Source organism: Falco naumanni, chromosome 7 (genome assembly GCF_017639655.2).
Source record: "Falco naumanni isolate bFalNau1 chromosome 7, bFalNau1.pat, whole genome shotgun sequence".
NCBI classification, from domain to species: domain Eukaryota; kingdom Metazoa; phylum Chordata; class Aves; order Falconiformes; family Falconidae; genus Falco; species Falco naumanni.
The window spans coordinates 45,868,628-45,896,602 of record NC_054060.1 but is presented as its reverse complement, the minus strand read 5'-3'; the positions used below and the strand labels follow the sequence as shown (position 1 = coordinate 45,896,602).

The 27,975-nt window shown below is 46.2% G+C and overlaps 1 long non-coding RNA gene across 1 annotated transcript; it reads left to right on the top strand.

Annotated features, from left to right (window-relative positions):
* The first annotated feature begins 12 nt into the window (after positions 1–12).
* Positions 13–27,729, top strand: LOC121091813. The gene is made up of 3 exons (XR_005829047.1): positions 13–296; positions 18,421–18,477; positions 27,426–27,729. It is a non-coding gene; the product is annotated as an uncharacterized LOC121091813 (long non-coding RNA).
* The last annotated feature ends 246 nt before the right edge of the window (positions 27,730–27,975 follow it).

The window sequence follows — 27,975 nt, the reverse complement described above, 5'->3', positions numbered from 1 at the left end:
CCCCCCTTTTTTTTTCCTGCCTTTCTCCTGGAAGAGTGCAGGCACACATTACGCGAAACCCACAGCCTTTCGCGATACACAGCTAAAAACGCTCTAGTTTATTTATATAGCCCCTCCACCCTCGGCTCTTCCCAGCCGTCCCCAAATTCCCTAGAAATCCAGCTAAGGCGTGGGGAAGAGAGAAAAGCGTTTTGGAGGGGAGGGAATCATTTATTTTTGTTTCGTTTGGGAATTGTTTTGGTTTGGTGTTTTTTTTTTTCTTTGCATACAAAAATAAGTGAAGAAGATTTTGCAAGGTAGGTTTCTCTGTGTGTGTGCACGCGTGTGTGTGTGTGTGTGCAGGTGTTTTGCTTTTGCTTTTTGCAAAGTTTTCTGATTTCAGTTGTTAGATGCTTTTCGAAGAAGCAGACTTTTCTGTTTCGTTCTGCTGCTTGCCTTTGAAAAGACTGGACAACATTGCATTCCCCTCCTTGCAAAGAGTTCTCTAGGCTGTCGTGTCGTGTGTCCTGTGTATTTGATGTTCCTGCAGGAAAGCATGCTAGTTTGCAAGCTCAAACTGCAGCCAGGGAGCTATGTACTTAAGACCCCACACACACTTTTTGCAGAGGCTGCAACTTTCACTTTGTCACATTTTGGGGTGGGGGGAGAAGGAAGGCATCGACTCACTCGGGTAATGAGCTTGCAAATTAAATTTTAATTGCAAACAGTCAAAGTCAGCAGCGTTAAAGCTTAAGGAGGATGGAAGGGAGTTGACATTTCTTGCATAGAGAATTTGCTACCACTGGGAATTGATTGAAAGCCCGGGGGGGGTGGGGGGTGGAATACGCAAAACAATAAGAAAGTAAATTATGAGACAAAATACTAATTAAAGTGATGCGGGAAAGTGAGAGGCTGTTACAAGCTCTAACCACCTGTAGAGGGAAATCTTTATACGTAGTAATTTCTGATAGCTGATCTATAGAGAAACTAAAGAGAATTACATGTTCCAAACTTTGCTGCTCTGCAATGTGCAAGCCAAGATGCCAAGCTGCTCAGTTAATTCTTGGGGGCTTGCAAACTGCTAAGCCTGTTAGCTCAGGAGAATCCAGGGTTTAGCAGCTACTGAGTCTTGGTCTCCACCTTGGCTGCAGCCATCTGTGGTGCATGTCCTGGTTTTCTTTAACGCTGCTGCACTCGACGTGGTTATCAACAGATGTCTTGACTGAGAAGAGTGGGTTTGATTTATTGCTAATTTCAAGCGGGTTTCTTAATCGGGAAAGGTTGGATGGTCTTTGCTGTCTGAGGGGAAGGTTTCTAAAGCAGCCATGGGGACTGACTGCTCTAACCAGTGGAAAGCCTTTTCCCCTCAGAGAACCCTGCTCAACTTCTGTGTAACCAAAAGAGTGATAACTAATACCGTGTGGTAACTGGCACAGGGCATGATGCGAGTGATGTGCCACACCTTGTGCAGTGCCTTTTCTTCTGAGGAACCTCAGGGCACTCAGTGGAGCAATGAAGCAGCCTGACCTCAGAGGGGACCCGATGTACAACTGCAGGGTGGTGGCCAAATGCCTCAGAAGTGTGAGGTGGCACTCGAAGTCAAAGCCGTGGCAGGTGGTGCAGAAAGTCAAAAGTGAGGTGGTTTGGAGGCAGCATTTTCCCTTTGCATCTGGTCATGCAGGCGAGTATTTCCACTTGTCATGAAGTGCAGATCTGTCAGGAATGGGCCAGGGTTTACAGAGCCCTCGTCTCTTAATTCTCCTGTCTATTGCACCATCAGTCCACCTCCCCTACAGAAATATGGAAATCTTAAGTTAGCTTGGCCTTGAATCATCTCTATTGATTGCCATCTGTTCATCCCTCATCTGTCATTTGCCTATCCAGCTGAGAAAAGGTGGAAATCCTGTGGTTTATTGCTGTGATTCTTGCTGCACATGTCATCAGGGTCATCTGATTAGTGAAAGCTGCAGGAGGTGAAACACCATAGGGCAATGCCACTCTCTTCTTTCCTCTGCACGTCATTACGACAGCTGGAGTCCATCACCTGGGGGTGCTGGTTCAGGTCCAGCATGTGCCTTCATAATATACATTAGTATCTCTGATTTCTGGTTCAGTGACCTGTACCATCTACTGCCAAAAAAGCAGGTTTTCTGAGGTTTGGGCTTGATCTGTTTTCTTTTCTCGGCTCCTCATCCCCACCCCCAAATCTTTGACTGATCTGGATATGTGAGTGTTTTGAAACACCAGCAGGTTTGAACAGCTTCAGGAGCTCTTTGCTTGCCCCTTCAAGGAAGCAGTCTGTGACAGGATGACTCTTTGTAATGAGTTTTCATTAACTCCTTTCACTTCCCCTTCTCTGGGAACTTCTGAGGTCCTACACATGGCCTTCTCAGTACAAACTCTCTTTAACCCAGATATTCTCACATCCACTTCACCTATGAGTCACTGCACTTTCTAGCCTACAATTACATTTGCATAGCTTGTGCAATAGAGGGAATTCTCCAGCTTGAACAAAGCTCATCTACCTTTCTGCAGCATTCCAGATACTGTGTCTTTTCATGTCAGGTCTACAAGGATTCTCTGTGATGAAACAGCTAACCACTGCCTCTTTTTCTGCCCTGTCCTTTCTCTCTACTTCCATTTCCTTCTAGTCCAACAATGAACAGGACTGCATCAACACAGGATCTTAGCCTGAAAGTGCTTATCTAGGTTTAGATGCTTGTGCTGAAGGATATTCCTTACCAAGGCTCCTCTCGCTTCGCATGTTCTTCTGCTGCTCATGATTTTCTCATGTCAAACTATGTCCTGTGATGCCACTTGTCTCAAGGAGGCCGCATAAGCTAGTTGTAAAATGAAGTTTTTATTGAAGACGACGGTATCATATGCCACCATGCAATGTATTAAGAGTGTCAGGTGGACAGCCATGTAGATGAAAATTCTGCATTTCTTCGCACAGTACCTCTCCGGATTGTCTCAATAATTGCATAGTACTGTTAGAGACCTAGGTACAGTCGTCTTCATAGTAAGTGGACAGCTAGACCAGCCCTTTCTTATGAAAAGCCTTCAGAGAGGCAACTCCATGCTGTCTTATATACTCTAGGAATAAGAAGCAAAGCTCTCTCTTCTGCTCAACTATGTCTATAGAAGGACTGGACAAAAAGTACTGGTAAGGTAGAAATATATTTTGTTCTTTTACCAGACACCATATGCTATTTATGACCATTGATCAATCAAGCTTCCATTGTGCTAAATATTGTACTTCTTAAGTGGATAAATGAAAGAACAAAAGAGTTTATTGCTTGGACTCACCTTCAATTTATAGAAAAACGAAGAAGAGGGCACAAGTCCACAAACTGTCTGACAGATGTATTGTCCTCTCTCAATTTCATTGCGGACCTCTCTGAAAGACACTCCAAACTTCATTGACACCCCTGTGCAGTCTCACTGCCGGGTTAGTTCATCTCTGCTTTCTCATTTGAAAAACTAGTGTCAAGAAAGATGAGTAGCTCCAGTCATCCATATACTCCATGGCGTATTTTATACTCTGTGACATTTTTCCCCTTGAAACACCAGGATCACAAATAAGATAAGATTGTCTCACCCCTGATACTTGCCTTATTGCAATGCATTCAGGCAAATTCTTGTGTAGAAGCTTCAGTTTCTTCCATTTTTCAGGCTTAGTCCCCAGCTTCCAGTTGACTCCCACCGTAAGCGTGAGGCTGTGCATCTTGCTCTTGCCACCTGTGACTTTCCACTCCCCTTTGTTCTACCCAAGATCTCCTTCCTATCAACTTGTGTCTGTCTCTTACTGTGATCTTACCAAAATGATCTGCATAGCTGGAATACCTTTCTGCAATTTTAATTTTTCCACGTCTCTTCCAAAACACAAACCCATGCCAGGACACAAGTCATTTTCATGGAGCTCCATCTTGGTTCTGTGCCCTGTGATTTGGGCTGTACCTTCACGGGGCAGGTACTGTGTCTTGCTGATTATTTTGTACAGTACCCACCACATCATGGGTGGTTAGGTAACAATGACACAATCTGTCATTATTTTCCTTTTCTTTCCCCCTGAATAAGGATCAGCTTTACTGTAATGCCCCAACCTCTGTTTTCAGGTGCTGGCTCCTGGCTAGAATGTTCCACGTGATTACTTTTTGATGCTGTGTTTGCACAGCATCCAGTAGAATGGGAGTTTAATCTCTGATTGCCAATATATAATAATAAGGCTCCCATTTGAAAGTTTAACTTGTGACATGTGTTGCTAATGTAAGGAGCAATCAACTGATACAATATTAAAGTAACAGAAATTAACACGTTTCTAAATTTAGCTAAGTACTCATTGTCAGTCTTGAACAACAATTCAGGATAGCTTTTATATGCAAACCTTGAACTACTCGGAAAATCATTACATGGAATATAATTCAGACTTTGTATGTCTATTCATATAGTCTACAATAATTGCAATTACTGCAAAAGCAGCACCAAAACGATGATTGGTGAGGGATTTGCAGAAGTATATGTTTCATCACCTGGCTCTGCAGCAGGCATTTATAGACATATGATAATAGCCAGCACTTCTCTGTTGCTCGTCTATGGATCTCCAGATATTCTGTTAATGCTCAGTAAGTTATGTATGATACTCACTTCCCCATCCAGTTCACATCATGAGCTGGGTAAGTATTAATACACATCTCCTGACATTAAGAGAATGTAAATGCAGCCACAGCCAGGAGCAAGGACACATATACTACCCATCCTTTCTTTGGCAGGCCCAGTGATAAGGGGATGCAATAGAGAAGACCACAATGGTTCCACTGCACACATTTGGCCATACATTGGCAGATAGGAGTGGTGTGATCAGATGTATGCAACACAGTGGTGCTTCTGAAGACTATCTTAAGGGCCTATACTCTTACAAGTATTGAAATGTGTCTTTCTTCCTGTTAATTTCATGGCATGTCTTGTCTTCTCAGTCATAGATGTTAGTCCAGTAGCTGTCACAGTTCTCCCTAGGGGAACTGAAGCATGTCTTAACAGTAGAGACTTATAGATGTGTCCACTCACATGTCCAATCACATGAATTTCCTCCTTGCAATTCATGATTCAATAACGCCATGTACCAATAGCCATAGTCATTTATTTGGCAAAGTAAAAGAACATGAAGTATTGTAACTTTCTACAGAAGATTCAGCAGCTAGGAAAATAAAAGCCGTTGTTGCTGCTTGGCCAACTGGTCCTCCTGGGAATTCCAGAAGTTCTGTACACACTGATGGTTTGCCAGTCACAGTCAGGGAACCAGTGACTTAATTTGTAAACTGTGCACAGCAAAGACAGCTTGGATCCAAGCAGAAACAGCTTGGATCTTGGTGCCATTTATAGGGTTGAACTTGCTATTAGCATGTGGTGCATAAATGTTAACTCGTGATAAAAATAGATGTTCAGACAAAAAGTCATATGTGATCTAGATCTTGTGCTCCATTCATGTTTTAATTTTCACTGATGTTATTGGTAACAAGTTTGCCAGATGTTTCTGCCCTACTGAATGTGGCTTTCTGGAAGTTCAGGCTCTAGCTAGATAGGAATGCCAAAACTACTGAACAGTGTGAATTTGAGATATTTTTATTTTTTTTTTGCCGCAAAAGGTAAGTAGAGAAGTGACTGATAAAATTGCCATCCTGTCCTTGTTTGAATATCCATTGGATGTGCTGGCTGAGTAGCAATTTTTTGTGTTGCAATTTTCGATAGACAGATTGAACTACATTATAAGGAAGAACAAATCAGAGAAAATAAATTAGGAAAGAATAGTGTTGCAGGAGCATCATAGGTCAGGATAAGAGTTCACAAGGCCATGTCTTCCCAACCCTAGGCATCTCACCTTGTCTTTCATCTCACCATCTATGAAATGTAGTTAAAGGAATGTATTTTCTTTTTCCACCCCACTGTCTTCTTCCTTGAGAGAACTTGATTTTTTTTCTTTGATTGGATCCTTTGGCTTCATGTTCTATTATCTCAATAAATAAATTCTTCCTAAATTACTTTAATATCACCCCACTCCATATCCCATTCTCTCCCATTGGCTGTAATACTGGCTAGCTTGAGGTAAAGACTGATGCAGATTTTTTGCATTTCTTCATCACTGCCTTCTCTTTTTTTCTACCAGTACAAGATCCTGTATAATACACCTCAAAGTGTTGTCTTATCCTTCTGTTCTTGTTTATAACTCTTTCTTTAAGGTGGTTGCCAGATATGTGTTCACGTTATGTTACAGGTCATGGGTCTTATTCATGAAAAGTTCCATTTTAAAGGCTAATGAAAATCAAATTTTAGTGTAAAGGCTCATCAAATTTATAACAGGATTCCTCAAAGGTTATGCTCCTTATATCTGAAGTATGATGCCTATTCACTGTATTTCTTCCATAGGTTCAACTTTCATTAAAAAGTGGTATGGTTTTCTTTTGATGTCATCCTCAAGATCAAGACCCTAGTACTCTTTTTCCACCAGCTTCATTATGCTAATGGTTTTCTTCTTTTCATCCCTGTTACACAGAAGTATGTCTCTAGGGTCTGATTTTGCAGCCATTGGAAGAAGATCCAGTTTCTATCCTTTTATATATTACAGACATGATATATCTCTATAATGTAGACAGAAAAGCTAAAGATAAAGCGACCCAGGTATACTGGCATTTCAACCCAAAACTCTTCAAAGTGTTTATCAACGCAATCTGTGTGAGATCACATTAGCACGTGAGTTGTCTATTTTGTTGGTTTCCTGGTCTATGCATCCAGATTCTCCAAACATTCCATAAACCGAAGTCATAATAAGTCCTTGATCTTCTGACACAGGTGAGATTTTCTTTACTAACATACTGCACAGCCTCTTATTCTGATGTTGGAGGAAAAGCACTTTTTTCCTCCTTGTGCTTCCTTGTATGCTCTGATCTCTCTGATTATTTATAATATTGCTGTCTTCTTACTGATGACTTTTATTGATTATCTCAATGCTATAGATATCTTCAAGAACATCCTGGTTAGGTAAGTAGGTATTGTCCTATCTTTGTTTCATGGGTGGATAAACCAAGCATAAAGTGATGGGCACTTCACCTGATATTTGAGGAGAACCTCAAAAATATTCAAGGAAAAAGCCTTTCCATGAGAAATTTTGGATCAAGACTTGTTGCGGCAAATTTGTGATCTGAAGAGGAATATCTAGATCCTGATTCTCTGTTTTAACTAGCAATTACTCTTCTTCAGGTCCTTTCGCTACTTATACTTTGCAACCTATAAGAGCCAGTAGGTCGTTGAATAGATATTGCTCTAATTTATTTCCATTTCAGTGTGATTGCTCTTTCCTCTGGGTGTCATAATTTCCTTTAACAAGAGTTAACTAGTGTAAGTTATCAATTGCCCTGATACAAGGTTAACTATATTCAAAAAGATGAATTTTTTTGTGAGTTCGTGCTATATCTTGGTGGCACTTCACTCTGTTTCTGGTCATCTTCCGTTCTCCTTATATTTGGAATGTGTCACATGTCATTCAGCTGCCCAGGTGAACTAGGCCAAGATTAGACTCTAACTATTTGTGGGAGTAAGACTAGCTTAGGAGAACATAGCAATTAATGAATGGTTCACAGGTCAGCAGAACTCCAAGGCTCTGAGGAGGTAACTCTGGAACTACAGCAAAATATTGTTAGGCTTTTTTCCCGTTGTTTTGCGCTGCTCCCTCTGGCTGATCCTTGTCCTGAAGAGAGAAGTGAAAACCATCTTCCAGGCTGAAATGAGAAAAAGGTGGAGCCTTGAACTTGCTGGATCAAAAACCCAAACAAGTAACAAATACCACTAAAACAGCTTTACTTGCAAACTAAACTACTTTCTAGGTGACAGATTGTAGTTGTTTTGAGCAGCAATTTTGTACAGGCTAATGTTTTACTACAATGACTAATAGTAGTATCCCAATGTGTGCCGTTGTCCATCAGGGCACAGTTTGGAAGGGAAATTTCCAAGGGTGAGGACAGTCTGATACACAGATTGTGTGTATTGGAGACTGCGCTGCCCGCTTTGGCATCTCCAGTAGTTCTAAGTGAAAGGCCACATACCTGCAGCTGATGGGCACTCTGCTGCTTCCGCCAGTATCAGCAGTATTGCTGTTGAATGGAGGTAAAAATACAGAATTCATTGCTCTCATTAGGACTTCATTGGTAGGGAGGCTTAATTGTTTGGAAACGAGGAGGTTGCTGATAACTAAAATATCAAGATAGAAGATAAATGTTCCTTTTAGTGCTTCTAATGATCAGGAGAAGTGGGGACGGCTGTTTGGTACATGATCGCCTGCCAAACATTCTTTCCAGTTTGGATGGTTTCCATTTCTTTTTTTTTTTTTTTTTTTTTTTTTTTTGATCCAGAGATTCCCTGGGCACTGGACTTTGTTTCAACCAAGCCTTTAGCAGCAGACAGGCAAGACAGGAGATGGTTCTGCTGAGGTGGAGATGAGACATTTGGGTGGAGAGGCAGAGGACAGCAAAGGAGGAGGCAGGCTGCTTTTGTGAAATTGAGACTGAAAGATGGTGCTAAATCTTCCAGAAGAACAAACCCTTTGGCAAAAATGTTTAGTTCTTTCACTAAGATTAGGGGAAAAAAACCCAAAAAAACCAACAAACACAGATGTGACTGCAAGGAGCTGCTCAATAAGGGCAGCAGGGAGGGAATTCCAGGCATCTGGCTGGCTTGAGAGGGCCTGAGGTCCAGGAGCTGCAGGGCTTGCCACTATGCCCGCTCCTGATCTGCCACAGACATCATCCTTTGTACACAACCATGCCGATACCTTTTCTTTGCAATAGTGAAAAGCTAAAGAGCTTTCCTCTGGTGAACACTACAGAGAAATGCAAAGCTCTTAGGTATGTGGGGGAGGGCAGAGGGAAGATGACCATCCCCTCCTTCCACAGTAGTCTGTGGGTTGTCTGAATGCTCTTGGGTCTGAGTGGCAGAAGGTACTTGAGGTGTGCACGCGTCCATCCTTAAACTGCTGTGCGGCCTAACTTTTTTATTCATCCAGGATGAGCTTTGTTGCAGCTCTCGGAGAAGGTATGTTTCACGTGTGGTTCTTTGCCTAGAGTCTTGAGATGACAAGATCTGTCCTTGATATAAGGTCTTTCCCTACTGTGGTATTTCTTTGTGTCCTGGCTTCTGGGCTACTACTGCTGTAAAGGCCAGATTTCCAGGTGTATATGGTGAAAACATGGGGGGGGGGGGGGTGGTCCAGGTCTGACACACAACACCTCTCCGAGTCCTGGGAAGATGGGTTCATGGCTGGTGTGTGCGGAGATGTGTGAATGACAATGTGCCTGCTCACTTCTACCAGAGAGTGTGTGTCATCATTTTAAATGCCTGATCTATCTCCCTGAGCTTGGCAGTGCCTAGATGTGGTCTTGTATAGGTGTGTGATGCCCCCCTCCCCGGGTGCTGCTGCAGTAGCAGTAGTTGGCAATGGCATCATCTGGCTAAGAGAGAGAGGCAGAAAGAGCCTTACCTCATTGATTGCAGTTTATTGACATTAGGAAATTCATTGTCTGCGGAAGAAGTTGGTAATAATTAAGCAAGTTAATAAATAAGAAATGTGTGTGTACAGATTAGACAGTAAATAACTTACTGTCTTCTTGATTGCCCCGGCATTTTGCTTGTCTTTTCATGCGAGGTGTGAAGTGGACTGATGGTGGGCAGAGCACAGCAGGGGATTCTTGGTGCTCACCTGAGGAAGAGACGGTCCCATAAACCTTGGCTTCCCCTCGGGTGCTGGCATGTGTGTCTGACCCTGTCCCCGGGGGTGGGGAGATTGTTTAATGCTTTAAGTGCCATTTTCCAACAAATGAGAGATGTGTTTAAAAATAGCAACAGCCCTTTGCGTTTGCCTTTTTTTAGGCGTATTAAGAAAGAGCTGTGTCCCTTTGTCTGGGAGACAGGGAAGACGACCTGCTCTTCAGGGTCCTCATTAGCTCCTCTGGGACCGTGGAAGGGCTCCTTGGTAGCCCCCCTCCCCGGCTGCATGTGTTAATTGTCGCCTCTTCACACCCTTAGTGGCGAGCGAGGTCGTTTCAGAGATGTGTTTTGCTTAATGGGAGCTGGGAAAGGTGTGGTGCATAAAGGAAATACCTCTCTTGGCCAGATAAACCTCGCATTTGTCAGCAAGACAATTCTCTTTTGTCTGGTTGCTTTTGATGCCTGGGTTTGGGGTAGGGGGCTCGGGGCCAGGGGGGGTGGGGGTGGGGCTCGGGGAGGGGGCGAGCGTGTGTGTCTGTGTGCCCCTGTGCAAGCTCAGGTTTAGCCATTTGCGTACAGACTATAGCAGCATTATAATTTTTAATTGCAATTTCATTTGATGTTCTCTCCCTTTCCCCCACCCTTGTCTCTGTATAATCTGGATCATTGCTCTCTGTAGCTGATTCCGTGGGAGACCAAGCAGAGTGCGTGGGTGCAGAATATAGAAAGCCAGAGCCATAGAATCTGTTATTTGCGTCATTCTAGGAGACGGGGCTGTTTGCCTGACAAATATACAGAATTAATCCTAGTTTTATCAATATCTGTCTTTTGCTACAGTAGCTAAATACAAGTGTAAGGTGGTAGGGGGACTAGCTGCTGCTGCTGGTCGTATGGGGGGGGGGGGGGGGGGGGAAGGCGGAGAGGAGGAGACAGAAAGAAAGGATGCTAAAATAGATTCAGCTACCCCCAAGCTGTTTGCCTTACAAATATTCAGAAACCTGAGATTTTTATCCAAATTGCTTTTTGTTAAAATTGCTAATCACAAGAAGGGCGAGGGGGTGGGGGTGTTCCTGCAAGGTCTGGCTATGCAGATTGTTCTCCCTGCCTGTGCTTCTGCATGGGATATATGTGTGTTTTTAAGAAATATCTCCCTGTCCCCGGCGCATATTCCTTTCCCCCCCCCCCCCCCCCTTACAAACACACACATGCACACCCCTCAGGATTTTTGTGCAACTCAATAGAGAGCTGCACAACACAAAATATGGGGCTTGCTAATTAACTCTTTTCCTCGAATTGAAGTGCCTTACTGCAAGCACAAAGCTCTAAGCACAGACATCTTTTATGATGAACTAGAGCCTCTGAAGAGGAGAATCTGAACGTGACGTCAATAGCTGATAACTGACGCAGCCTTGCAAAGGAGTCTCAGGCTGGCTCCTTGCAGCCTGCAAGCCCTAATGATTCTATTTTTTCCCCAGTTCCCCCTCGTAGTGAATTACTAGAACGCAAACACACACACAACCTTTTTTACCCCATATATATATTTATAGATCCTTTATTCTCCAAACAAAGGATTTTTTTAAGGGGGGAAAGGCACTGGGCGGGGAGGAGAGAATTAAAAAAAAAAAAAAAAACCCACACCAAAAAAACAACAACGATTCTTTGTGCTGGGTGCAATTCACTACATGAAACCATCTCTGTCTCTCGGCAAAGCCAGCATCCCTGCCTGAAATCCACATTTGTGCATGATGGCAAACGGGTGCTTGGTGGTCGTGTTTTTTCCAAAGCCCACTTTATAAAGACACCGCAAGAAGACAGGCACAATAATGCTTGCAAGGCAACAGGCAGAGGCACAGAGACAGACTCAATACAACTGTGGATTAGGGGTTTGTGCAATAGGACAGCATGGAAGGCGGTCAGTTGGGGTCGTTTGGTGTGGGTTGTTTTTTGGTTTTTGGTGGTTGTTTTTTTTTTTTTAATTCCCTGCAATGATGCACCTGAGGCAACTGTGAGTGGTGGTGCAGAAAGAAGCTGGGGTAGGGGGGTGCCTGGTTGGGGGTGGTTGTGTTGTAGGGGAGCAGACTTAATGCACTTTTAATGTTTTGGACGTAGCGTTCCAGCGAAATGCCTTTGTGTGTGGATTTTTTTCCCCAGTACCTGCTAAAAATAGCATCAGGGTTTTGATCGCGTTCCAGAAATAGACAGAGGGTTGCACTTGTATAAAAAGCGAGTGCGGGTGGAAGAAAACCTGGACATCACCGCAGTATTTTTTTCCAACTCCTGTCTGGAAATTAATTGTTGGATTCCCCCCCCCCCCCCCCCCCGGTTTCCTTGCCACCACCCCCCCCCGTCCCCCCTCCCTCCCCTAACCGAGGAGTTCCCGTTTGGGTAAGTAGTGATCTTTCCTGTGCATGTTGCAGAGAGCGGCTGTGAGTCTTGTCTTTATTTTATGCATGCCTGGATTCATTTTTCCCCCTTCCTTTCTACTTTTCTTCTAAAGCAAGAGGGGTATACTCGTCTACATAATGAATTTGGTGCATGCTCGGAGCCCAGAGACAGGGAATTCTTGCAGAAAGGGGAATCACCCTGTCGGTAAATCTCTGAATCAATAGCGAGCTGCAACTCTCTCTCTCTCTCCGTCGGCGCTGTTGAGCCCCTCTCCCTGCCCGCCCCCCTCCCCGTTTTCGCCCTCCGAGGGGGGGCGAGGCCGGGCCGCCGGCGGGGCCCGGGGGGAGCGGGACGGGCGGCGGGGGCCGGGCGCGCCCCGCGGAGCGGCCGCCCGGAGCTGTCCGCGCCCCGGTGCTGAACCCGCCGCCCGGCCCCGGCCCCGCTGCCCGGCGGGCGGGGGCCGCGCCGCGCCGCCCGGGAGCGCCTCTCCCGCGGAGGCTTCCCCGCCGCCGCCCCTCCGCGCCGCGCCGTGCCGCCTGCCCTTCCCGCCCGTGCGTTTGAAAGAGCCTGTACCTGATGATGGTGCTCCGCAAAATAAGAGGCTATAGGTTGCTTTACTTGGACTCACCCCTTCTCCTCCCACCTCATTTTCCCCCTCTAGGTGCTCACACCTTCCGCAGACCGTGTGTGCGCGAGTATCTAGTTTTATTATTGCCCGTCCTTCGCGTCCTTAGTCATATCCTCACCAGATGAGTTGGTGGAATGACTGAATTAGAGGCGAAATAGTGGGGGACTGTTGTGGTGTGTACGGAGTAGATATGCAGGGTTACCTCGGTGCTGCGAACACCCGTCATCCCCCCATCGCTCCTGGGAGCCGGGGAAGTTCTCGCTAGGCTATGAGCATGCAGGTTCTCAGGCATTCCGGCTAGCAAAGACGTGTCATCAGCTTGCATTAGAAGAGACGCGGATACACCGTCCGGTACTCACATGCACCACCCCGTTATCCCGCACAATGGTATCCCTCCGAATCGGCCGTGGAGGGGGGCTGAGCCGCAGACTCAGACCTGCAAGGGGTGGAAAAAGCACAAGGCAGACAATAGCCGAGGAAGCAGCTTTCCCCTAAGCACGTTTAGCCACAGCCTCGCAGTAAAAGCAAGCTTAGAAAATGGTGCACCTACCACACAAAGCCCAGCAACAATTGCGGATCCTGCAGACAATGGCATGATGCGGCCATGAACATCAGTATAGCACAGCACATTGGGTTGGGGGGTGAGAGCAGCTCCCGGCCAAGACCGCATGCAATGGCTCTAATCTAGGCATACAAAAGACATAATTTCTTGCAATTAATCAAATACCAGCGCCTGAATTCACAGCATGGTACTCCGCCCACGGCTGCCCTTAATGTCTAAACCGTCCCTTCCCCGAGCTTGCGTGGTCGTATTTACAAGCGGACCCGCTATCTAGTTTGTTTGTTTGGTTTTTTAAGGAAAAAAAAAATCCCCTTACGACACGTGTAGCCAATCATTGCAACTCTTAATATATCTCTATAAAACAGTCATTAGAAACAAGAAATGCCCTCCTTCCTCGCCCCCTCCCTCGCCTTCCCAGCCCTCCCCTCCTAGATCGTTGCCTCTCTTGGCACAATGCATAAGATTACCCTTAACTGGATCCTATTAAATAATTCAATGGTGGCGGTGTAATTTTGCTTGGAAACTGCACGGATTTCCAAGTCGTGACTGTAAAAGTGAGTAATGTGCTCTGGCTGCGTCATGGCTCCAGTCACAGATGGTTCCAAACTGAGGAGAAATCGTGACTTCGACTTGAGACGTCCCCTCTCCATGAAAAGACCATCCAATCACAACGGCGTCGGGGGGCAGCCGGACTCCGCGGAGCTCGCTTTCTCCTTGCTCTCCCGTCCGTGTGTGTGTGCGTGTGCCCGCCCGTGTGCCCGTGCCTGCGCGCGTGTGTGTATAAAATCCTCAACAAGTTGCAGGAGGGGAAGGGAGAGGAGGGGTTAATTCTGGGGAATCTTCTGCACCTAGCGAGATCGTGACCCTCCCACACAGTACAGTAACTTATATACATACCTGGAGGAAGGGACGCTTTGCTTTTGGGCTTTCTGGAAAAAAAAACCAAAAAACAAACCAAACAAAAAACAAAACCAAACCCCCAAAAAACCAAAACACTGTTGGTGACGGTTGCATCCCGCGCGGGACTCCCCGGAGCGGCCAGGGACGCGCCCCGCCAGGTAAGTGCTGGGGGTTTTCAAACTTCTGCTGCCTGCGCTGCCCCGGCCGCCCTGCCCGCCCCGCGCTGCGCTGCGCTCCGCTCCGCGCCGCCGGGCTGGCCGGGGGCTGGGGGGCGCGGGGCGTCGTGCGCCCGGCGGGCAGCGGCGTCGTTGCGGACGGGAGGAGGGAGCCTCGGCGGTGCGGGCTGGGCTGCGCGGGGGTGTCTCGCGGGGGTGTCCCGCGCCGCTCGCGCGGGACCCGGTGCCGCCGCGGGTCAGCGGCGGACTTGCAAGTTCTGGAGTTCGGGCTGCGGTACGAGTGCCCCCCGGTCCCCTGCGGGTCCCAGCCCCAGCTCGGGCGGGAGGCACGCGGCGCGGGCGTGCGTTTGCCTTGCTGCCGCTGCCGCCGGGGCTGGCGGGGCCGCGGGCCCCCCGCAGGCTGCAGCACAAGACCTCTGGAGTTCGGTGACATGTCCTGGAAACTTTTACCGGGCGGGTGTCCCTGCCGGCGGCCGGGCGGCTCAGCGCCCAGCACGGTGTTACGGCGCTGAGGAGCGGAGGGGAGGGGGCGTCCCGCGCCCCCCGCCGCCCCGGGGGGGTCGCGCCCCGGGGTCGGCCGGCTCTCCGCGTTAACGGGGGCGGGGGGAGCAGGGAGCGGCGGCGAGTGCCCCGTGTCCCCGGCTGCCCGCCGGGAGGTGGCGGGCGGCCGGGGGCGCTCTCGTCGGGGGGAGCGGCGGCTCCGCGCCGGGGGGCCCGCGGCGGCGGGGCTGGTCCTTAGCTTAGCGGCGCCCCTTTGGCAGCGGCTTCCCGGAGAGGGGTTTGGGGGTGAGGGGGGTCCGGGCTGGCCCGGCCGCGCTCTCGGACGTGCTCTCGTCGCAGGTTTGGTGACTAATTAAGCATGGAGAGGGCGCTTTTTTTTTTTTTTTTTTTTTCTTCTTCCCTTCCTCCTTTCCTTCCCTCCCGCTCTCCTCTCCCCCTTTCGGGAAAAAAAAGAAGGGGAAAAAAAAAAAGAAGGAAAAAAAAAAAAAAAAAGCCGAACTAGGCAATGTGAGGCGCTGCCTGATTGGTGGGTGACGATTTTAGCCCGCACCAATGAGCTGCCCGCCTGCTCTCTATTTATTTAGCGCTCAGGGGGGAGAGTTTTCTCTTTACGCAGCGCCCGTGCCCAGCGCCGGAGCCTCCGCGCCGAGCGGGGCCGCGGACACGCCGCGCTCCGCCACGCTCCCGCGGCCCCGCGCCGCCGGCCCCGCCGAGGGGGGGGTGCGGCGGGAGACCCCCCCCCCCCCGCCACATATACACACACGCACCTCGCCCCGGCGGGGTCCGGGGTTTTCGGAGCGGGACTTGGTGGGGATGGGGGGTGGGGACCCGGCGTGGCGGGGGATGGCGGAGCCGATCGCCCGTGGGTCCTGTGGATGTTATGGTGGCAACCGGATGCATGGATGTAGGAAGCCGCGGGAGACTTTGTCCTTCGCGAATCTTTTTGCGGTCTGGGCTTGCTGTACATAACTACCTACCCGGGAAGCCCTTACCCCAAAAAGCATTCGCGGAGGGCGCATTCGCCGAAGGAGCAGCAGCTGCGATCGCCGACCCTTGGACTTATCTAGACTCTGTGGGCTTCTATTATTAATTCCTGGCACCTTTCCCTTTCCCCCGTCCAGCCCGACCCCCCACCCACCCCCACCCCCCCCCGCTGTGAGTGTATATATGTGTCTCCCTAGATATATATAGTGAGAGAAATAAACACCCTTTCCCCGCTTTCCTACTCCGCTTGGTCCCCGAGACGTTCAAATATTCACCGTCGCCTACTAGCCTAACTTTTTAATCGACTTTTGCCTAACGGAGCAGATCACACGTTTATTCGGATAAATGTATGGTGGCTTTTATTTCATTAATGGAAAAATAAAAATAGAATAAAACTTCCTAAAAGTTCTCCTACCCTCACCTTTTTCCCCCCTCCCCTCCTCCTTTCAGGGCATAGCCGTGTTTAAAAAATATGGATGTCCTGGTTGATCGAGATTAATTCATAAAAAAAAATCTTCGGAGCGATTCATTAAATGCTCTGTAATCGGGAGCCTCGGCTTATTTCGAGGTGGGGAGGGTGGGATTTACTGGGATCACCCCATAAATAATAGGGAGGGAGGAGGAGGGGGAGGCGCACGGATCCGCCGCGGTTTGGGGGAGACCCCAGTTAGCAGGAGATGCACCATGGAAGCGCTTGCCAAAGGCGCCTCCCTCCCCCCTGCCCACTTCCAACCTGATTTTAAGCAACTTGCAGTCCGGTGATCTCTCCGATCACTCTTTCCCCAAAAGCTAGTGCCCCCGAAAAGGGTAAAAAAGGCAGAATCCGGAGGAAAACCCGGGCGAGGCGATGCTTTTGGACGAGGTGATTGCAAGCGAGCAAAGCAGCATCAGCACCAGCTCTCTGGTTCTGAAACTGCCTTGTGCATGCACACAGCACTGAGAGCATCTCAGGCAGGAGTTGGGGAAGCTGCATTTTCCCTCTCTTTGCAGTAATTACCAGCCCGGATTCCGTGGGCAAGAAATAAAGAGCAAAGAGAAATCCTCCCTGCTTGCCACCCCCCAAAAGAAGGAGCGATTAAGAGCAGATCTGTCCGTGCAGATCAGCTTCGTGAAAGAGACAAGATCTGAGCAGCAAGTTGGTAGCAGAGTGGTCGCTTGACGCAACACAGGGGCCTATGGTTTGCCCGGCTGTAAAATAAAAAGGAGGTGGGGGGGCAATCTAATGCCTCAACTGTTAGAAACTAGAAGGGCTTCTCCCCTCTGCTCCCCCGACAGCAGCACGGAGAGCGATCCGGCTGAGAAAGGGCTGATCTTGCACTTCAGAGAACCCTGCACTGGAGAGATCGGGCGAGGACCACAGTCGAGGCTAAGAGTTAACATTTCTCGAGAGATAAAAGAGATTTTGAAGCCCTGCCTGCACTTTAGAAAAGAGTAAAAGGCCAGCTAAGGGATAGGCGAGGGAAGAAGGCGAAGGAAAAGCACCTCATTGCTCCCCTCCCTCCATTCTTTCTTGCTCAGGACACGTAGCTTGAGCACCGGCTGGCTTGATGAAAACAAAGGTGGAAGGGTCACAGCATCTTTCACGTAGACTCGCATTTTCATAATTATTTATCCTTTACTATTTAGAGAAAAAAAATGCATTTGTCCTTTCCGGTCGCCAGCAAACCTCTTTACGGGGGTTTTATTCATGTGAGCATGTTTTAAAGGGAGAGACAAGGTACTAGAGGGAACTTGGGGAAAAAAAAAAAGAGAAGTGATAAGAGGGATCAGCCAAGCTAAGGCTAAAAAAGCATCCTCTCTCTTCCCTGCCTACCGTCGTCCCTCAAGAGGATTGAAACCAGGCGTGATTTGGGGGTGGGGGGGCAGCTCAGGCGCTAGTGGAAATCCGAGCCACGGTGGTGCAGCTCCACGTCTCTTTACCTTGCCAGCCAACTGTTGCTGCCATGCTGTCGGCGGCTGCTGCTGCGAGCGGGAGCGGGCACCGCTCCTCTCTGCCCGGGGGCTGCTCCCCGCTGGGCCCGCGCCGCCGCAGCCCTACGGGGCACCTGTCCCCCACCCCGCCCGCCGGCCCCCAAGGTCTCTATCTGCAGCCGCAGAGTTAGCCACGTCGGGCCAGCCGGGCCGCTGCCGCGCCTGCCCCTGCCCACCGGGCGTCCAGCCCCGGCAGCACCCTCCGGGCCGCCCTGACCCTCTCCTCCTCCCGCCGGGCCCTAGCCTGGCGCTGCCGGGGTCCGTCCCGGGCCGGCCTCGCCTCCCCCGAGGTACTGGGCCGGGGCCGGGGCGCTCGGCCCTTTGCTGCGGGCCTGGGGCAGCTGGGGGGGCTCCACGCTGGGGCTGTATGTCTCTCTGTGTGTGTGTGTGTGTGTGTGTGCGTCCCACGGGTGAAAGGGGCGGCCGGGTGGGGCCGTGAGCCCGTCTCCACTCTCCCCCCAGGCACCAGGGTGAGTCGCAGCCAGGTGAGTCGGGGAGGAGAAGAGACCCCAGCGGGTGAGGCAGCGGCTCCGCCGCCCCCGGCCCGGTTAACCCTCCTCTCCCTCTGCCTCTCCCCTCAGGTGCGGCCGCGCCATCGAGGCCGAAGGCACAGCGGGAGCAGCGAGGGCCGCAGGCAGGTGAGAGCAGCGGCGCAGAGGGTTCCTCCTCCACTCCCGGGGATTCGTGGCGTCAAGGTGGGGGCTTGGGGACCTCACAGAGACCGGGGAGCCGACCCGGGGGCTGTGGGCTCCCTCCCCACACGCGGGATAGGCGCGGGGATGGCAGCCCCCCGGCCGGCTCCTCGGCTGCCGCCCTCCCCTTTGACCCCGGCGGCGGCTGCGGCCAGGCCCTACATAAGGCCACACTAGGCGGCGGCTCAGGAGCCCCCGGCCCAGGCAGGGACCCCGGCCCAGGCAGGGCCCTGGGCAGCACCTGCCGTCCCCGGGTGCAGGCAGCCGCCCCTCGTCTGTGCAGGGAAGGGCACAGTCTGGTGGAAGGGCACAGTCTGGTGGAAGGGAGATTGGAGCATTGAAAGAGGCAGGCAAACCTACATAAAGTTCATATAAATTATATATAAAAAGGCTGTCGCATTGGTTTTGAGTGAAACCTGTCGTCATAAGGAGGCAGAGAAGGAAAAAGTTAGTGGGCTTTGCCTGAAATCTCATTCTTTACATCAAACCTTGTTCTTTACCTCATCTTTCCTTCTTTGCTACTTCACACTCTCTCCCACTTCACAGTTAAAAGCATTGTCCAACATTTGCTATCCTCGTAATTTTTGTCGTGTAGATTTCTTCTTCTGTTTTTTTTTTTTTTAAACACATGATCCTTGAGACAGCTAGTACAATTTCTGCCTACTACTAATTGTGAGGTAGAAAACTGAGGTAAATGAATTAACACCACGTTTTAAAAGCCGAAGGGACCCCCTACCGTAAAACAATGAAATAAGTTGTTTTCAGTCATTTTTAGTGATCATCCCTTGCCAGACCTGGCAACCTTGGAGACAGAGGAAATATGTTCCAGTAACAAAATCAAAAGTTTATAGATAAGTAACTACAGCAAAGTCTCTTTACATTTACTGTATTTTGAATTTTAAATTCCATTTATGAGTAAATAAAATATATAGGAAGGCTTTTTGCACGCCCATTTTTGTCGTTTCATTTTGGCATTTAATTTCTCAACATCCGTTATCCGTCCACAAATTGTGAGGTAAGATTTGCTGTAAAACAGCAAAAATGTCTTCCTTCAGAAAGCTGCCATTATGGGCAGATGTCTTCAGAGGTTAGGGGTTCAGTTGCCACCTGACTTAGGTCAAATGTTTCATTAGGCCCCATAAAGCTTAGCAGCACTTTACTGCTATCAGCTAGTTTACCACCAAAATAGACAAACTCTGCTTATTTGAAGACAGGAAAGAAAAGCAGATCCTTGTAGCCAAAGACGGAAAGGGCCTGTTAGGGCCTCAAGTACATACACCTCCTATACCAGCATTTAATCTCCCCCAAAAGAGGACGTATCAAATATTAAACTAGTACTACTCTTGAGGTTTTTTAAAAGGTCAAGGCATACATAGCTAGGAGCATGGGGTCAGTGCATGTTAATTTAACGTCTGTTACTGCGCTTAATACAATTATATAAAGGCTAAGGGCCTATGAATAGAATTGCTGCTTAAGGCCTCTGAGCCTCCTGTATTCCTGTCAGTTAAGGGTTGAGGAATACCTCCAACCATCTGTAAAAAAATGCTTTGTGAACATGGGCCTCATGAAATAATGATTAACACTCTTACGCTCCCCTCCTTCTACCCTCCCTCCCCCCCAATTTGTATTAGTATTTGAATCTTTTACAGATCATCTGCATATCAGTTCTCATTTTTTCTCATTAAATCTGTCACCACAAATACATTTGGCTATAATATTTGCATTAGCTGTGGTATGCTGCCATCTCATTTCTGGCTATAGAAATCGCTCTAATAAAGGACACAAGTAAATTAACTTTTATTTTTATTATTATATTTTCAGGCAAGTTTTGTGGTGGTGGTTGTTTGTGTAGCGTTCAATAACTATCAGCTCTTGCTGAAATGCTAGTGTTTTTTAAATATACTTTTGGAGGGCCTTTTTCTAAAAATTAAATTAAATACCTTTTGTCTTTTATAACACTAGATGTACCCTAGGTTCAGTGAGGGCTGGTTGGCTAGTTAATTTGGTTAGTGTTATCATCCCCTGTCCCCGCTGTCATCCCACCCCCCACCCCCCCACCCCCCAAGGACAAAAGGTTATTTGTCTTCCTTTCTGTGAAATATTTTATGGGGACTACTTAGGGAATGCTAGGTAACATTTATTGAGTCACTGGCAGTGTCCACACAGGCCTGTTTTGCCAAAATATTCCCACTGTTATTATCACCTGTTTAGCATGACCACTGGAACTGCTCTGATAACCAGTAATGCAGTTAGCCGTTCTTACAGCATGCTTAGCTGGCACTGCATTTATTTAATGTAGGGAGTGTAAGAGTGAAAACCCTGATGAAGCCTAATTAGCAGTAGAAGTTGTAGGAAAGGTTAGCAGATTTATGGTACTGCAGACGTGATAAGCAGTCTGGGGGAAAATACAGGGTGTAGACTTATCAAACTTCAGAGAGGAGCACTACAGCAGCCAAACAGTCTGAAATGAGACTATGCTGTTTCACTTTAATTTCTGTTTGTAAATATAATCCATTTCTTTTTGTAAATATAACAGGGAAAGAGATGCGTTTGGACCTGCAGCATTGTCTGTGGATATTGTTTGGAGCAGGGAGAAGTTGCACCTTATTTAAATACAGGCCGTTTTCTGTAGAAGTGACCTAGTGTTGTTCAGAATAATGTACAGCGGCACAGGGTTGGCTGCACACATGCATGTACACATGCACACAATATACATATATATGTGAATATAAAATGGATTTTTTCCTAGCATTTTGTTTTAATTCTGGATATTCAAACTTCCTGATTTGTAGAAGAGAGTTGCAAAACTTGTCCTTGTGAAACTCAAAGTTTCCACTTAAAAAATAAGAAGTGACACCTGTGTTTTAAAGTGTATTTGATGCTATTGATCGGATGGGTTTGGAAGGATCACAGAAGATGCTTTATCAGTGATGGTGTTTGCACATGGAAAAATGTGTCATGGTAGCAGCATGGCATGAGTCTCATTTCTAATACAGCTTTAGTATTGGTAGAACCTCCCCGGGGTTGGTACACACTGTCTGCTCTGCATAGCCACAGTATGGCCTCTAGCACAGATCAGGTGCTTCCTGTGACCCATGTTCCTGTCCCTGTGCAGGTAGCCACAGGCTGAGCTATAAGTGCAGTCATAAGGATGTCCATTCCAGTACCAATGGTACCTGTGCTGGTCACCAGGATGCAGCATTAACCTCCTCAGGAGAAAAGGAATGATTCCCTCAAATCCAGCCAGAGGCGAAATGTGACCGCTATGTTTGTGCAACATTGCTGAGTTATGGCATTGTTAGCCCTAATGTCTAGGAACGACATTGTTCTCTTCCAAGCTGGCATAGATGGGAGACGTGCAGGAGGAAAAGGGACATAAGTTTAATTTTCCATTTATTTTCTTAGGGGATTCCCCCATCCCCAAAGCTTTCTGAATCTGGCAGATCCCTGTTTTCCTCCTGTTCTTGCTCTCCCATTGCAGCAGCTCTGTCTCCCAGTAGATGGCCAGACTATCTTCTGAAATTGCCCCCTTTGCTAGCCAGTGGAGGTACTGAAAGGGTTATTGTCAATTTGTCCCCACAGCTGAAAGTGGCCACTTCAGTTGGGCACATATTTTTTTAAGAAGGGCTTGGAGTAATGTGAGTTTCTGGGCTGAGAATATAGTAAACAATTTACTAAGAATAAAGTCAGGGTGTGCCCAGGAAAATGTGTTCCATCATCCCGTATTTTCAGTGAGCTGTAAGTAAACAGTATGGGATAATGCCATGCTAAATAACGTAAGCTATCATGGGCTTCTGCCCAAGCGGATGAGGTTCAACTGCCTGGGAAACCTGAACATTTTCAGTTTGTGTGCAAACCTTCCTGGAAAAGGAAATAGCAAAAAAAGAATTTCTTTGGGAATTTGATTGTTTTAAATGATGCATTTTCAAAATAAGTGCACGGTTGATAGGGGAAGAAAAAAAAAAAAAAGCAGTGGGAAACTGCCATGGAGATATTACATCTAGTTTTTTTAAGGGATGTGATTCTTCCATTTTTCCCCCTTGAATTATCTGCCCTCATATGAACAGTCCTACCAGATCGGTGTGGGAGGCAGAAAGCACTACTGAATCAGTGCCCACCGCACCCTTGAGCTTATAGCTTTACTGAAGCAAATGAGGTTCTTTTCCAACACAGGAATCGGGACAAACCCTGAAAAAACATGTGGTGTTGTGCAGCTCGTCGCATTACAGTCCCAACTGTACAGGTGTAAGTCAGTGCCCATGTTGGTGTCCACCCTCAGCAAAAGTGAAAGGGGGGAAAGGAGGAAGCAGTTTAGAAGAGAGTGTTTTTGATCTTGTGCTGAGTGAATGACACATAGTGTCCACTCCCCCCAAAATGTCAGCATTTCCTGGGAAAGGAGTAGAGATGAAAAAAGCCAGTTAATTAGTAGAAGGGTTGGGGAGAAGTGGCCAGCAGCCATGACAGTATCAGTTATTTAACCTCAATATACAGAATATATAGTCAGCAGTATTAATTTAACATAAATACCGTGAACTACAAGCATCCAAAGCAAGACACAAAAGCCAACACAGAAACATCTCAGTGCCCTTGCCTTTCACTGTCTGGAAAGCCTGGCTGGGTGACTTGCTAAAATCCTGCATGTCAGGCATAGCTGCCCATGTCCTTAGTGGCAAGCTGATGCCAGGTCTCTTATCACTTTCTGGCTTCCTTTCTAAATCTCTTTAATTATGTTGTTACATTTTAGTTAATTTTCAGCATGTGTTCTTGTGCTGTTTTGTTACATTAGAAATGGCCCGTGATTTAAGAGAGGAGAAAACCAGTAGGAGCAGGGCAGGCAGGAAGGCAAAGACCGGGAATGTACATAAGCTATTTATCTGTTCAGAGAACGTGAATAATCTTGATATACCTGTTAGAAGTTCCTGCCTGTGCCAATATGTTTGCCAATTTTGATTGAAACAGATACTTATTGCTAATTTGCTGTTTGTTGGTACATCTCCAGTGCAGGGATGGTGCAGCAAGGGGTTCCCTGCCCAGGCACAGTTCTTGGCCTTTGCCATAGATCTGCTTGTGCGGCCTCTTGCTTCTCAGAGAGTCTCCAGCCCATGTGTCCCAAACATAGGGCTAGGTAGAATTCCTGGTTGGAAAAGGAACTTAATTTCCTCTCAAGGAGGTATAAAGGGAGGGACATCCTAAAGTACGGGGAGAGATGACATGGCTTTGGGGAGTGTCTTTTTTTGGCAATGTATTTGGTAATTTTCCAAACCAAATGTATTTGGTAACCTTTCAAATCAGGACTTAAGAAGCCAAAAAAAAGGAAAAAAAAAAAGAGAGAAAAGAATTAGCAGAGTGACCCACAGTTTTTTTTAAAAAAATAATTCTGTTTACTGTTGGTTCCCAGACTCACCCTCATCAAAGCAATGCTTCTCAGTCACTCTCCTTACCCTCACAGGAACATCTGCTAGGGAAGTATGATACAGCACAGGTAGAGAAATGACTAAATGCAACTCATGATGTGAACGTGGCAAGACAGTTCCTATTTCTCCTCTTTCAATCCCTACCCCTCACCTTTTTTTTTTTTTTTTCCCCCTCCAAATTTCCTGTTTTCCCCTTTTTTTCTGTTTCACTGTTCCTCCTTCACCTTTGTCCTGACTCAGGCATACATGCACTGTCTGTTTTTCTTCCACTGTTTCCCCCAGATTTTCACCCACCTCTGTGGACACCTGTCTGTGGAAAGGGCCCTCAGCTGACTCCCCTGCTACACTGCTCCTCCTGCCTCGTTTCCTACAATGCACAAAATGAATGCTCCTGGTGAACACAGGACGTGAAAACTGGGAGGCATGGCAGAGGGCAGAGTAGTGAGCCTGAGTCTGAGCAGCCAGTTCAGCAGACGTGACCACTAGCTGGGTTGGCCACTGTCTTCTGGCACTTGGATAATCACAGAGTTCATCACGGAGCAGAGGAAGCCGATTTCAGGGCCTGTCAATGTAACTGTGAGAAATCTTCCTCTCAGCTGTGGAGTTTGGTGTAAGGTTCCTTGCCTTAATTAAATTGCTTTGTAGGTAAATTAGTGTGGTGTGTGCTGCTGTGCCTGTTGCACAGGGCTGATGCAGCCTTTGCAGGCAGCGTGGCTAGGTCAGAAATGCCTTACCCATCTGCAGTACATTGCAGATGATGACAGAAGTTACAAGGTATAGAGGGGAGCGTGCGCTCCCTACTTCATGATAAACTGAGGAAAGCAAGGGTGGGATGGAAGAATCTACTACACAAAAATAGGATTTGTTAACATGTATACCACACTTTTATAGAGATTTTTTGTAAATAATTGTTTGTGTATGTCCATATGCATGTGTTTTCATCGTGCAGTTGTAGGAAAAGGCCAACCTAATTGAACCGAATGAGAAAAACAGGAGCAACAAAAAAAAAATCCCAACTTACAATACTGATTTGTGCACCAAACTGTTCTAGTCCATATACTGGCAGGTCACCCACACTTTCACCTCTAGGTTTTATTAAGAGGCTGAAGTATTTGGGTATAGTGTGACATAAAATAGCAGGGTGCCAGATCACTAAGCTGAAACATTTGGGAGCTCTGCTCAGCAGGCTTGTGGTACAAGGGATGTTATGTTGAAGTGTGACCCTAAAAGTCATCCTGAAGGACCTGTGGCCATGACTTCTTAAAGTCCCATGTTTTTCTTAATTAAAAAAAAGGTATGTTTTTGAGAAGGAACAGAAAAAAAAATCTTTTGTTTTTAAATTAAAGGACTTCATTTTGTATTTAATGTCAAAAAGCCGAATTAACTGATTTGTGTTAGTACATGACAGCTAGGACGTAAAATAGCTAGGATAGGAAAATAAACAATTGATTTTTTTAGTATTGTTTTTTTTTTTTACTGGTCAGACTGCCATGCTGAACAAAATACAACAATAAAGAGCCTATGAAATGGGAAATTAGCATTACATTTTTTTAAAAAAAAATATTTCTCCAAGTGCGTTCTGGTTTTCCTCTTTATAATAAATCTAGTATCAGAAACCATAACATTTTTTAGATAATAACTCAATAGTTCAAACTTATTGTAACAATTATACAAGGTGCATTTTTTAGTTCTTCATGTTTTTTTACCTGGTATTTGTGAATATACAAGTCTTTGTATGTGCAGACTATTTTATGGGTGCATGGATGGATGTGTATCTGCACGTGTGAATATATCCACAAATACATGTGCATGCAAATCCATAGCAGAAATAATAAACACAAAATGTCATCCTTTTCTTGATATGTGTAGGTTTTACAAAAATTTAAAGATGGTTTCCTGAGTCACAGGTTTTACTGTACACTATGAAAATTATGGTTCATTTCATAAATATTTACTAACTTTTTTTAGGCCTATTCAGTATTAATTATGCTGAAGTATGGGGCAGACTATCTTACTATGTCAGTTTCTGGAGTTGAGAACATTTTAAAAAAAAAAAAGGTCTTACCTGCATTTCTGCAAATTCCATTCAGTTTTTTAACCCCAATTTTAACCATATAGTCAGGAAAATATTTTATGGCTGGCTGTATTCACCAGCAGTCTGTTGTGATACAAAGCTTTGTATGTTATTTGCAAACTCAGCAGCTATTTCTTGAGTAAAGTAACTACGTCCTGATCCAGCAAGGGCTTTCCTCTTCCAAGCAGTCTTCTAACAGGACGTAGCCTGACCACAGTAGGGCTCCTCACAGCAGTAAGCACTGCTAAGAGAAGCAGATGCTTGCGGGGAAAGGCCTTTTGTCTTGCAGTACTGCATCTGAGATTTTTTTCCCTTCCTTTTACACAATGGGTAAAAATACCTTGATTGTCTTGAAAATCAAGCTCTTGCTGATTTTTGCTTTGCTTTTAATTGTCCAGTCGCAGAAGTGGGATAAAGACCTTACAGCCCTCCCTGAAGGATCCTGGTTCCTGTGAATTTCTATTTGTTCTTGCTTTGAACAGTTTCCATAGGATGTAGTTCTGGCACTGAGTGATGGGGTTTCTGTTCACATGCTTAGTAAACCCATTAGCAATAAATATTCTGACTTTATTAATTCACTGTCCCATGCTACATCTGCTCCATGGCAAAGGGATGATTCAAAGCCTGACAGGAATATTTCTTTTTCCAGGTTCTCTCTGCTCAGGTTGTCAAAAGATGAGGGTGGGGGTATTTGTATTTTTATTTTTATTTTTAACACTAACAATTAATCCCTGGCAACTGAACAGAGACTTTCCAAACTTGTATCACACAAACAATTGATACTTTGTTAGCTTGTTTGCTTGTTTCCTTCTCTGATTATTCATAGTCAAACTAGGCCTTTCTCCATGTAATGGATTTTAAAAATACGTGTATAATGCAGCTGCCAAACTGAGAGTGGAGATCCTGAAGTTTAACACTCAGTAAACAAAATGTGACCAAGTACTTCCATGACAATAGGTTTAAAGATTCCCAAATGAACATGAGTTCTGAAACCCTTGTAACCTGCTATACTGTATCTTTTTGAATAAGACCTTCATTTACTCTTCTATAAGGTTCATGAGATTATGGAGTCAGTTCTGTTCCTACAGTGAGGCCACTAGCAAAACTCCTTTAGACTTGTATACAAAAAGTACTGGTTCAAGAGTGATAATTTTTTATTCTGAAGTTATTTGACCTCTTTTTTGAGGCATATTAATCTATTTAATTTATTTTGTTCAGTCAATATATATTTATATACAATAGAAACATCATGATTTAGCTATTTTATTTGCTGCACAAATTTAAGAAAATATTACAACCAAGAAAACAAATCTTTTAAAAAATCAGCAAAATCTGATGAGATTTAAATGGAAGAAAACATTGTTCTGCGTAATGTTTATTGCATTTCATCTTTTTTTTTTTTTCAGATTAATTTGGGTGTTCTGATCTACAAAAAAAAAACCCCCAGTCTGTCTGCACCCCCAGTCATGTAACACTCCTGAAACACTCCTGAACTCACTGGTACCACATAAGCATGCCTCCCTCATATTTCCTGCACTTCATATGTGAAATTTCAGCTGCCACTGTCCCAATTAAATAATGGTCATAGCTTTTCACTGTTACTAAACTAAATTTGTCCCTTGATTAATTTCTGTTAAAGGAATTTCTTGTATAAATTCGAACTAGTATAGTAGGACTTTGTATGTGGGGGTCTGGTTGTACGCACATCTATGTAGGCATATGTGCATTAAAAAACTAGGAAAAGTATAGTAACCAAAAATAATAAATAGAATCAAATTTATCTGTCCTCAGTTCATTTAATTGTAAGGCATCTGTGTAGGTTAATAGAATTTTAAGTTGTTCATGAAACTGCAGTATAGTTCTTCTATATAGTGAAACAGTTATGCTGGAGAGGGATTTCACAAATGCATTGCGGTTCCAATGGTTGACTTGAAAATGTGTTTGAACATACATGTC